Consider the following 13,466-nt stretch of genomic DNA (forward strand, 5'->3'; position numbering starts at 1 on the left):
ATTGACCCGGAGCTCGGCGGCGATGCCGGCTTCACCAACGGGCGGTGGGGGATGAGCTCGCTAGCGGCGGGCCAAGCACGGGTATGCTCCATGACCAGAGAGGGCACATGGACCTTATTGTGTTTCATTTTTTCTTGTCATGGCCCAATGGCTTTTTTCAAATAAGATTGCAGGGCCCCGATTGCTTTTTAAAATATTTATAGTGGTTGTTCTTTAAAAAATAAGGATATATTTGTAAATTTGTAAAAAAAAGCTGATGGGGGGCCCGCATGTCATAACGGTCAAGCTAACTGACTTGATTTTTGTGTCGCGCCAGCCTGACGTGTGGGCCACAAGCCCACAACTGTTATAAACCGTAATAATTTTTAACCAGTTACTGTTTTTTGAAATTGCGAACTAGTTTTTCCATAGGTTTTAAACTTTTGTTTTGAAAAAGTGGTAGTTTTCTCGAAACCTAGCTTGAAATGTGGTAGCTTTATGCTATTTAGTCAAAATACCACTAGTTTGAAAGGCCAAAGAATCCTCACGTTCTAACTAAAAAAACAACTAGTCCCATGTCTCTCCTGCAAGCGACCTGAGCGAACCCTAACTCCACCACTCCACCCTTCCCACTCCTCGCCGTTGCCGGTTGGCGCTGTCGGACAATCCCGCATGGTGTCTACGACGGTAGGGCTTCTCGTTCCCTCCCGCAGCTACCTCCCAAGAGCGGGGGCACGGCATGTCAAACGACATTATTGTCAAATGATTTCTCAATGGAAGCGCGAATGCTATGTCGCTGCTCGATGACCGGTGTCCGCGGTGGTTCGATGAGTTGGAATGGTTTCGGCATCGAGCGGCACAGAAAGTGCAGCCTTATGCCATTCACTTATATAGGGAAGAAAGTGTAGCTTCATGCCTTAAGGGTGTCTCCAATGGTGACCCGCAAATTTTCTTCCGCACCCATCCGCGGACAGGGGGGGACCAGGATCCGCAGACACGGATGTGGGAGGCCGCCATCGAACCATAGCCGCATACATTTTGACAACAGTTTGAACCAACCGGACAAAATTGGTGCAAACACGGCCGGATTTCATATAAACATGACGAATTTCATACAAACCGGACGAAAACGTTTTCATTTTGAACATATTTGAAGTAAACAGGTAAACTATGTGCACGGATGGTCACGCGGAGCTCCACTCACACGATACAGATACACTACACTTGTCTGCGGCCGACCACTATGGATCCCTTTGTCTTACCCATGTTAGCAGCCCGCTCATCGGACTGTCAGGAGCCCCGGAGGTATATGATTCGAAGTAAAGTGCGGCTCGCTTCCCGACCGCTCATCGGAGTAGAACCGCCGGCTGATGCTTCATCCGGAGGGGAAGGGGGTGCCTCCACTTCCGTGGAGCCAAGGCGGGGGTCGATGATGGTCTGCGCTAAAGAACCAAGCAAGACAAAGATGTGTACGCCGTTGTTGCCTTGGCGATGGCCTTAATGGGACCCAAGCGGTGAATGCCTCCTGTCTGCTACTCCTCCTCGATGATGGCGGCGGGCACAGACATGCTGGCCACCACCTCGTGGATGTCTGTGCAACCGTCTCCTTTCTTTGCCAGCATGGGGCGGCTACGCGCCCGTCGACGACACGGTACAGCAGGCAGGGTACGACGCGTCGTCGATGAGAGCGATGCCCGTGCCGCCGTGCTCCCCGTTGTGCTGGTCTGGAGCAACTCGCCACTCCTCCAGAGGTTGCCTTGGAGCAGTGAGTTGTCGAACCACGCGTCGGCTTGGGGCTCAACTTGATCCATCGGGCTAGGTGAGGGAGGGGAAGCAGCGAGCTGCCTCGCTCGTATCCGTCGGGCTGGGCGGGCCATCATGCCGGCTTTTATGCTGGAGAACTGCTCTTCCTGCTCATCGGATGGAAAAATGCTGGAAAGAGGAGATGGGGAGTGGCGAAGTGGTGCGATTCTTACCCGACGTCTCACCCTGTTTAAATAAAGGGCGGATGGGAGTAGCTTGCCTAGTGTTGCGTTTAAGGTCGGCCCGCTAGTGAACGGGCATGTGGCCGGAGCAGGTTTCTCGGCTTCCACGCAGGGTTTAATGGATGCGTTTGAATGCGGCGAGGAGACGTGTTCCGCCGGACATGTAGCGCCCTCGCAACCTTCAATGTGGAGTGGCACGCTCTACGGAGGCATGAACGCTGGCAGCTTGCGATGGGCGGGAAGTGTGCGCGGGGAGGGGGAGGGGTTTTTGGTGGGCTAGGGCGGTTAGAAGCGGGCATCGCCGTGGTCTGGACTCCCGCAAAGCCCCGACGTTTGTCTCCGGTTTGCGGGAGAAAGTATGTCCGAATCGCACCGCGGACCGATACAAGTCCGCGTAGGATGGCTTCCGTTGTCCGAACAACACGTTTCGGACATATGCGGAGGGTTGAGGGTTGGCGTTGAAGATGCCCTAATTCTCCCTCATCTAAAATGTCGGAAAATAATGCACGTGAATATTCATAAAGAATTTGCAAGTCATGCGGATAAGCATGCTAATTCACAATTGTGTATGTGGTTTGCAGTTTTGCAGAAATAAATACGACCCATAGTTAAGTGTCATGCTTGATTATCCATATATTGCCATGCTGATGTCAAATGATTAACTTAGAGCTAGGTTGACTTGATAATTGACTTGTCTTTTCCACCACTTGAAGTGATAAAACTTATTTGTACATATGTATAGTATATTTCGATTGACACATAAATTTTCTGTAAATTTTAGTTCAGTGTGATTTGGACGTACTATTCAATCTTCCTTTCTAATATAGTAAATTATAAGCCGTAAATGTACTTCGTTTTTTGGCCAAAAATAGTAGTACCCATGCTGCTTAATTTGCACATGCAAGACGGACCAGCATGCAGCAGCCGTAGCAGTACATTCAAGTCTCGTCCACTTGCTGTGTCCTGAGTCCATGCATGCACCCCTACGATGTCATTTAAAGCACTGTATAAGGCTGTCATTGCGGAAGGCCTGACCCTGCATTGGTATCAAGTGGTACGTAGTATCAACTTGAATGAACATAAAGATTGGCAGAAGGCACCCTGCCAAATCTTCTGCCGAAAGACGGGCTCTTTGCATCACTGTTCCAGCACACTCTTCGTGCCATGACTCATAGTCGTCAGGCTGATAATAACACAAGTACCTTAGGGCATGTACCATGCAACCTTGGAATGATGTCTCGCATTTCATGTAGGATCGGATGCCAAGTAAAGTTGGTTTGGAAAGGGAATCAGAATCCTCTACAGGAGGCGGGTGTTTAGAGAGACAAATTATGGCCTGGTGTCAAAAGCTGAAAATGTTGCAGTGAAAAATAAAGATGCATGTGTAGTAAAGTCTTTATTTTCAGTATTTTTTAATGAGGCCCACTAGTGATAGCTTGCATTGGGGGAAAAAAATAAGTGTAGGTGCCTTAAGCTATTTTTTGTTATGGGACATCTTTATCCATATGCCACCATTGTACATGCCCTTAGGTGTAGCAACATAACATGCCCCAAGATAAGTATATTTCTGAATTCCCCGTGCAATAAAAAATGACCCAAAAATAAAAGTTCTCAGAATGCTCTGAAATTTTAATACGATTTTTTTTGAATATTTAAGAATTTCTGGTGCAAATAATATCAGAGGGAGGTGCATCAGGTGGGCACAACCCACCTGGGCGCGCCAAGACCCCATGGCGCACCCTGGTGGGTTGTGGTCCCCACGTGGGCCCTCTCACTTATCTCTTTACACCACATCATCACCCACCTGCAGAAAAAATTCACGATTGCTCTCTCTCTCTCTCTCGTGTTCTTGCTCCCAAACCCATGGATTTCGATCTCTTTGCTCGAAGCTCCGTTTTCAAAACTGTTTCGGGGGATTGTTGCTTGGTATGTGACTCCACCATTTGTCCAATTAATTTTTTTAGTGGTTTATATTTTGAATAATTAGCTACTCTTGGTGCTGTTGTATATGAGCTTGCATGTTGAATTCTTAGAGTTCTAAGTAGTTTGAATGCTTGTTAAGGCCTCTATGTATCCCTATGAGTAGTTGCTATGAAATTGTATGAAGTTTTGTTGATAAATTTTTGTCACCTAATTTTTTTTTAGAAAATTGTACGCGAACATGATAAACCCATTTGGAAGGAGCTCTTCGAGGAGGAGATCCTCGGGGGCATCCTCTAGTGACAGCTCCGCTCGTCAATCTTATATTGAACCAAGTGAAAGTTCCATACGAGATGGCACCACCAAAACATGCTTACGGCCTTTTGATGATTATATGGTGCATGTGGGCATTAAGGAGGAATTTGAGAAATATGCTCACAATGCCGGTCTCGGTCCCTACATTTTAGATAAGTGCGATCAACATCACACTCTCACTGAATCATTTGTCAAAGGATTTAAATTCCATCCCCATAAGCCTAGGGTGTCATTTAAACTCTATGAAAATTCATTCACCATATCACTAGAGAGTTTTTCTCAACAATGCAAACTCCCATTCTGGGGTTCGATTGACGAACCACCAAGGGCTGAGTACCAATCATTCTTGACTAGTCTTTGCTACGGTGAAACGAGAGGAGTGACGCAAGATAGAATAAAGAGCATTCATTTTCCCGCAATTCAGTACTTTGCTTTATTTAATGGAAAATGCATTGTAGGCAAACAAGACTGTAGTACACTTTGTGCTCCAGACTTGAGCCTCATACGCACCGCTCTCGCCGGTGATAGGAGTTATAATCTTGGGGCGATTGTTGCACACAGTTTACAACATAACAATAATAGTGGCTATTTCTATGGTGGAATTTATGCCACACATTTAGCGAGAGAGCTGGGTGTTTCACCTTTGCCCTTTGATCCTATTCTACCCACGCAGCATTTAGACTTTGACGCTATGAAAAATCATAAGATCCTTAAAGGATATATTCATCATTTCACTTAAAACTTGTTGTTTAACCAAGCATCTGTTGTGCACATATTTGCCTGCGCCTGCTCTTTTTGACTATCACAGCAAGGGAAGATATTTTGTTCTTGAGAGCGAGGCCCGAGCTCACAACCCGCCAGTTGAGGTAGCACGGCAGGCCGCGGCATCCGCACCGAGAGCCTCCGTGAGCTACCACGCCGACTACTATCCAGGCTACTGACTGCTTACCAAGGTAGGCCAAAAGCCTAAGCTTTGGGGAGTACGTGTTTCTCACCGACATTATATTCATGTTCACACATATCATTTCAGTTGTCGTTGTTCACACTTTTTCATTGTATTATTCGTGCTTAAATCTATTTTCTTACTTTCTTCTTATGTGTTTGAAAAACCTTAGAAAAGCAAAAAATATTAATTGTAGTTAGTTTACTTTCTTTGCATGCTTAGTTGTAATACTTAAAAGAAAATCCAAAAAGATTTCCTTATTCTTCTTTTGCCTGTTGGGAGATTTTCCGTGTAAATAGTTTTTCTCGTTTTTGCTTTCCCTTTTTTTATTTGCTTGTTCAAGAAAACCAAAAACTCCAAAAATATTTCAGTGTGTTTCTCTAAATTTCTTTTCTTTTTATTTGAGTCGTACTGAGGAGTAGACCACGATGAAAATGTTGAGTGGCTTTTATTTGCATTATTGTTGATCTAACAAAGAGCTCATTTTACCTTGTCTTCTCCTATTGAATAAAATGTTTGCAGATTCCAACTTAGTCAACGACACTCTTGCACAATTAATATTTTCACATCGTTCGGTCATGCAAGTGAAAGGCAATAATGACGATATTCGATGAACTGACCGTGGCAGAGAGAAACGGGTATGAACTTGACTTGTTCTGTTTTTGTAAACATGTTTAACCTATTATCCATGATTCAGCCCATTATAATTAAACATGTTTGCAATAACAATTAGAGATTATAGTTTCTCATGCCATGCATAAGTAGCTAGGAGTGGATAATGATTTATCTTGGATATCGGCATTGCATTAAAATGATTGTGATGTAGTATGATGATATGGTACCCTCCTCTGAATGTTCGAGTGGCTTGACTTGGCATATGTTCATGCATGTAGTTGAATCAAAACCAACATAGCCTCTATGATATTTATATTCATGGTGTTCATATCCTACTCAGGCTAGTGTCCAATGTTACTTACGCATAATGCATTTTCATGACCGTTGTTGCTCTCTAGCTGGCCGCTTCTCAACCTATTTGCTAGCCTTCGCTTGTACTAAGTGGGAATTCTGCTTGTACATCAAAAACCTTGAACCCAAGTTATTCCAGATGAGTCCACCATACCTACCTATATGTGGTATTATCCTGCCGTCCTAAATAAATTTGCTTGTGCCACCTCTAAAAACTTCAAATAAGTATCTTTTTTTGTGTGCCTGGATCGTTTATGGAACGACAGGAGGTGGTCGGTATCTTCCATGCTAAGTGGGTTATTCTCAGGTCGAATATTTATTCACTCGTCATCGCACGAGAAAAGGGCGGTAATAGGGATGCCCAGTCCCAAACTGCAAACATAAAAAGCTTCCAAATAATCAAACAAAAACTCCCAATGGAGTCAAAATCTTTACTTTTATCGCTTGGGAACCGCCACTAGCGTGCTTAGCATGAAAGACATTGATAACTGATGGTCGTGCAGTAAATGAGAAGGGTGCATGTCTCAAAATTTATTTCACCTCTGTTTTAAAAAACTTGAGCTCTGGCACATCTGCAAATCACTGCTTCCCTCTGTGAAGGGACTTTCTATTTACTTTTATGTTGTATCATCACCTTCTAAAATAAGCGCCGGAACCTGAAAGCACTGCTGTCATGCTGATGCATTGTGTGTAGCTAATGTTTGGTGCATCATGACTGGATCTTTTCTATCATGAATTACAATGTTTAGTCGCTGCTTCAACACATAACCAAGAAACCTTCGGAACTAGAAGGGCAAATTACAATGAAATTTGAAATTTTGATTATCATGTCATAGTTCCTTTGAATATGTTTGCATTGTGGAGTAGAGAAGGGCAAATTTTAGGGCACTAGTTTTTGGTTTGACAAAAAAGCATAAACTTTTCTCGTGATCAACAACCCTCTCTCTTCACACCTAAACTCAGATCACCAGATTATCGGGTTGTTGTTGGAGATTGATAAAAAAAATCATTGATCACCGTCACCACTCACAACATCCAACCTTGGCTGGGTCATATCACAATTTCTTCACCATTCAGCAAAATCTCATGCACCACACGCAACAACCCTCGCAGGGCCACGGACGTGGCCAATGGGAGCAGGCCATGCAGCCCAAGATCAGCTCGCACTCGAGTCCGCCGAAATGTAATGGACGTGCGTATCTTCTGGCCTTGTCAGCTATATCTCACTCATAGCGAGATCTATGCTCCCCTCGCCTCGGATACGACGCGACCGGGCCAGCCTAGTTATTTTCGGCAGTTTTTCTTTCTTTGTGGGTTTTCTTTTATCTGATTTTTTACTGTTTGGGTCCGATTTTTTCTGTGTGATTGTCTTTGTTCACTTTTGAGTTTGGTTTTTTTTCCTAGTTTCTTCAGTTTTTCTTTTTTTTTCTTTTTTCTATTTCTTTTCTTTGTTTCTTTGGTTTATTCTTGTTTCATTTTTTCGGTTTTAAATGATTTTCTTTGGTTTTACTTTTTTTTCATTTTTTTCCTTTTTCTGCAACACATGCTACATTTTTTGTTCATATTTAACATTTTTCAAATACATGATTAACATATTTTCAAATATATGTTTTAATATCTAATTTTTTCATACACATTGTTCATTTTTATATACATTAGGAAAACAAATACATGATTAAGGTATTTTAATGTCGACTTTTTCCATACACATTCATACATTTTTTGTATAAATTAATAATATATTTTTATACACGTTTAACATTTTTCAAATACATGACTAACATTTTTTTAATGACATATATTGAAACACGTGAACATTTTTAAAATGTCACAAACATTTTTTTGTATGCTTTCTACATTTTTGTATACTACAAAACCACCTGTATTTTTTTAGCCTAAATTTTTTTATTGCATTGACATTTTCTCAGATTCACGACTTCTTCAAATTATTTTTATTTTTTGGAACGTATTTATTTACAATAATTTCGAAAATAAGAACAAAAGTATACAAAAGAACAAAGGAAAAAAAACAAGGGAAAGGACGAACTAACCCGGGGCAGCCCATTTATAGCGCACGCTCCTTCTCGCGCCAAGCGACACATGTTACACAATCGATTTTGTTGTTAGACTCAGAGATATAGTAGTATAAGGTAGGAGGCGTGCAAAGCGAGATGCCGACGTGCTGTGCAACGGGACCACAGGTCACTGTGATGGACCAAGGAGCTCCTCTGTTGTAGTCGTCTTTTCGAAGATCGAGGGCGACGCCGATGAGGTGCTGGTCACCGACGGCACCGATTACGCCGGTGTGGATACTGACCAGCCCCTCTCCAGACCGAGCACAGGAAACCAGCGCCATTTCAACCAAGAGGACAAATCATTTCATCCAGTTACACACACAGTACTGCATGTATCCAACCAAGCAGGGCACACGGCACACCCCCTTCTTAAAGAAGTCGATCGACACTGCAATAACACAAAAAAGTTCAGAGATCGTAACAGGCTTCAAACACTGTAACCGGGCACACATCATAGCGCTCGATAGGGCGTCCGCACTGAACAAGCAAACAATACATCCAATCCGCGCTTCACTGTCGACAAGCGAAAGTGCATCTAATCTGCACATCACACTTTCTCTTCCTACACCACGATGCGCTCTCAGAGGAAATCAACTCTTTCTTCCACACCGCATCAGCACCTGTGGATAGATGAAACGAAATGAACTTACCATATGGACAAAACCAAACCAAAAGCTCAGTGGTGCATCCATGTATACAACTCTTTTGTTGTTGCATGTCTTGTTTTTCTTTTGTCTATAAGAATAAAGTTACTTATGCAGAACAGATGTAATAATACTATATGTGACCTCCTCCTTCCTGTTTAGCAGTTCAACAGCAGAAAATCAACAGACAACCGAAAATCAACTTTTCCCCTTCGGGCTGCTGTATACTACTGATTTATGGAGTAATCTGTAGTGGATTGTAATCACATAAAAACAAACTGCTAGAACTGCTGTTCAGAGCAGAAACATGGGGCTGTTGTAATTAGATGATTTCGACTCATACACAGGTTATATGCCAAAATAGAAACTGGAACTTGGAAATGACTTGAACAACTCGACCAACTCATGTAGTAGAAATTTCAAGGCCAATAGCAACTCTGGATTACTAACAATATTTAACAGTAATGAACTATTATCAAACTAGGCAGAGTGGAAAAGCAAATCATCATGAAATAAATACCTGAATCATATATCTTTGCTGTGTAACACTGGGACCATGTTAAATAAAATTAAGCAGATAACATGCTCACCACTTCATATAGTTGGTGCACATAATGATGGTGGGAAACCAGCATATAGTCGACCAGATAAGATGATTTTGCTAAGCTCAGCGAACAACTCAACCCGCAACGTCTTGACGTCCACCGAAAATAACCCAAACATCACCCTCCTCTCCTGAAGATGTGATGTACATCGCTCCTATGAGCAGGTATCCCCCGCCTACACCAAGCAGAACAACATGATGCATTCCGGCAACGGGATGACCTTCTCCAAGTGCCATTGGTTATTTCTCAGAATGGAATACCTCAGCCAACATGGTTCATACATGTTACCCCTGTCATAGACTTCAGCGAGCATTCCGAGCATTCCTTCTGCTGCCTCAACAATGACGAAATTGCTGCTCCATCCTTGTTCAGGTGGTAGGTTGACAGCAGAGAACTCCATGGCGCGTGTATCAAGCAGAATCAACTTGTTCAGGAGGGCAAAACGCCAACAGAAGCATCCGTGGACGAACTGACGATCTGAGAGCCCATCCTTGGGGTGTTCAAGTGGATCAGACGTAGCCTGAGCACTCCACAGGTCAAATGGAAGAGAATGCCACTGCCAATCCAAAGAGGAGAAGACGAGAAGCAGCAATATTCATTCTGCATTGCACAAAGCACATGACCCTGAATGATAACGGGTCCTCCCCATCATCGCCGGGACCAAGGAAAGTCTCCAGACGGAGGAGGTCCGGTTCACTGACCAGCGCTTTCAGGTCGCCGGGGACGGCGGGCAGCAGGATGTAGCGGCGGTGCACGGGGTCGCACACAGCGAGGTCCCTTACCGAAAAATAGCGCAGATGAGAGCTGCCGCCTTTGCCTGGGACTGGGGCGCCGTCGAGGAGGGCGCGTCCGTCCAAGAAGTCAATCGCGCTCCAGGTACGTCCGGCGGTGGAGGGGAGGAAGGAGGAGCAGGAGAAGTCGAAGCCGGCGAAGGCGCGGGCGGCGAAGGCGGAGGGGTGCGGCGGCTGGGCCGGGATGAAGGCGTCGTCGTCGAACGCGCCGATGAGAGGCGGCGGGTGGAGGGCGCGGTAGCGACGGAGGAAGGCGTGGTCGGTGATGAGACGGCGGAAGGAGGGGCACGCCGCGGAGGCGCGGGCTAGGTCGGCAGCAGTGGGGAGACGGAGGAAGATGTCGCGGAGGAGCTCGTCTGGGGTTTGGAAGATCGGCGTCTCCGGCGGCGGTGCTGGATGCGGCGGCGGCATCGGGCTGGCCGGCGGGGGAATTGGGGATCTACAAAATGCTCAACCTTTTTTCTTTGCCAGGCAAATGGGTGTCTCTTGTACGGCTTCTACGATGGGCTCTGCAGATGGATGGGCCTCCAAATGTTACACGCCTTATTAATCATCAAATCGACTCAAAAAAATATTAATCATCAAATCAACTCAAAAAATATTAATCATCAAATCGACTGAAAATTTGCCAAAAAAATCAAATCGACTCAAAAATTTCGCTCGCTATGCAATGTACACCCACCCACCAGACCAAATCATCCGTCCATCAATTCCATCCAGCACCACCATGGACATGTTGTTGCCTTAAACCTTTTTTGCCATCGTCATCACCCCTGGTGTCCAAACCAGAACCAGAACCTTGGACGCCATCAATGCTACAAGCACGACCGCTTCAGCCAAATTTGTTAATAACCAACCTGGATGTCAGGATGCCGGAGGTGAAGGACATCAACGAAATGCCCTTCACCGTGATTTGTTCCGTCGTTTTTCATATTTCTTCTTACTGATTCTTATGGATATTTCATTAATAACGGCTCAGTGACATGCAATGGGAGCGAGTAGGAAGCTTCTTGTTTCGCTCCATGTGGAGGCAAGGCTGTCGAGGCAGTCGACGATGCATCTGGACGGTTTCTTGGCGGCCGCCTCCACTGCCGCCTTGGCGCCCACCTGGATCGACATTCCAATTACATCCTTCACCTTCGGCGTCCTGGCCTCCAGCTTGGCTAGGAACAGATGACTGCACTGAAATTGGGCCGAAGCGGTCGCCTATGTTGGGTTTCCAACCTTCACGCTCAGGCCGGGTTCTGGTTCTGGTTGGACATATGGGGTGAGGATGACGGCAAGAAGAGCCAAGATGTAGGTTTAAGGCAACGACATGGCCATGGCGATGATGGATGAAATGGATGGACGGTTGATTTGGTCAAGTGGGTGGGTGTACATTGCAGCAAGCGAGCGAATTGGCTAGCTAGTGTTACCCTTCTTATATATACATCTAGATAGCAGCCCATACATGTATGCCTGACTGCTTATACTTCTGTGTGGATGTCCAATTTTATAGGCAGGCAATTAAGGAGGAGCTAGCTAATTAAGTTGTGGCCATGGATCCATAGACTTGTTCTCCCTATACCTAATATAGATAGAGAAGCTCGTTAGCCTGTTTAGCTTAATAGTTGGTCTTCTTTAGCCTTTCCTATACTAGATGACCCGTTACACCCATGGCACAAAAGGCGAGAGTGAGCCGAGTATTCAAACCATGCATACGTGATTGATTTAAAACCAACTTAGGGCGTGTTCGGCAACGCTCTGGCAGCCAGCTTCTCCAACTCCACGATTGGAGCTGAGCCGAACGCTTTGTCTCCGCAGAGTTCAGAATCAAAAAGCCAGTTGCCCGCGTAGTGTAAAGACGGAGGAAACTGAGAAGCTAGCCTTTTCCAGCTCTGAAAATTGAAGAAGTGGGAGTTGAGACATACTACAACCATATGCCACCGCCAAGTGAGTCCCTAGCGTACCGGTTCGCTCATTCTGTTTCTCTCCCTGATATATTTTTCTCGTGCACGACTAGATGCACGGGGAGATGCACAGGAAGATGGATGCTGGGAGCGGACGGGCTGAACAATTTCCCGGATAGACTGGGCCACATGCGCTTAAATGGGCCGGAGGCCTGGTAGAGCGACCAAATATAGAAGTTGTCATGCCGAACGATTTCTCGGTCGTCACATGAAGTGAGAAGCCACATGAGAAGCCAGATTTGAGAAGTTTTAGAGAAGCTGGGAGGTTTCAGAACACGCCCTTAATAGATACTTATACCCATTACATGGTACTATGATAGACTAAACGAAAGTAATGTGATCATTTGATAATAGCATACATTGGTTTTATAAAGCAACTATGGTAGCAAAGATGCATTGTATAGCTGCCAACTGGAAAGACCAGGACATGGAGGTAAATAGTAACTACTTCATGCTATGATGTGCAGTGTTCTCTAAAATCTGATACTGCTTGCACTTGCCCCCGAAATGAATAGTAATAATTTTAAGAGGATAAATCACTCAGAGGATTGGTTCCTAATTGGAGCAGCTAAAGAAGCAAAGTAGCTAATCTTAGTCTATATATCAAACATTGTTTGGAACGGTTAACAAACTTATGTGCCTCGAGATCTGGTGGGGGTTGATGGATTATGGATGGGCTTAGACCCATATAAGACAATAATCCATGGTTAATCTCTAAGGCCCATGCTTGTGTACGGCAAGTGGTGGAAAGTGTGAGAAGTTTAGTCCCATGCTGCTACAGTAAGAAGAGTGAGACCTCTTTATAAGGGCTGCTCTACCACTTGCTATTGGAAGCCTGAGAATAGGAGTTGTACACGCGCGCTCCTCCTTCTCCGCCGCCCGCCTCGCCTCATCAGGACGCGCGCGCATGCCGCAGGTTGTGGGAATGAGCCGAGCTGAAGCTTATTTTTGCCGCTCAGGAATGGTTAATTAATTATTAATTATTTAACGAGTCTTACGGAAGCGCCACTGACATTGGACCGTGGGCTGTTCACGGACTCGGTCGTGGGCCTGGCCCAGGGCCATCTACCTGGTGGCCTATTAAGAAGGCGCTGGCCAGTGAAGTGAACCCTAGTTCAGTTCACTCACTCCCTCTCGCGTAACCTAGCCGTCATATACTGTTCCTCACTCTGTGCTACCTCCGGCGACCCCATCCCGACGGTCGCGTGCATATTTGGTCGGGAGAGCAGGTGCCTCCGGACCCTGTCGTTCGAGATCCTGCCCGAGAGAACGGTAATAAGGTTTTTGGGGAGCG

General features: G+C 45.2%; 1 pseudogene; it reads right to left on the minus strand.

The window, feature by feature from the left end:
* Window positions 1-8,516: 8,516 nt before the first annotated feature.
* Window positions 8,517-10,718, minus strand: LOC125546223 (annotated as a pseudogene).
* Window positions 10,719-13,466: the final 2,748 nt, after the last annotated feature.

This window comes from Triticum urartu, chromosome 3 (genome assembly GCF_003073215.2).
Source record: "Triticum urartu cultivar G1812 chromosome 3, Tu2.1, whole genome shotgun sequence".
NCBI lineage: Eukaryota > Viridiplantae > Streptophyta > Magnoliopsida > Poales > Poaceae > Triticum > Triticum urartu.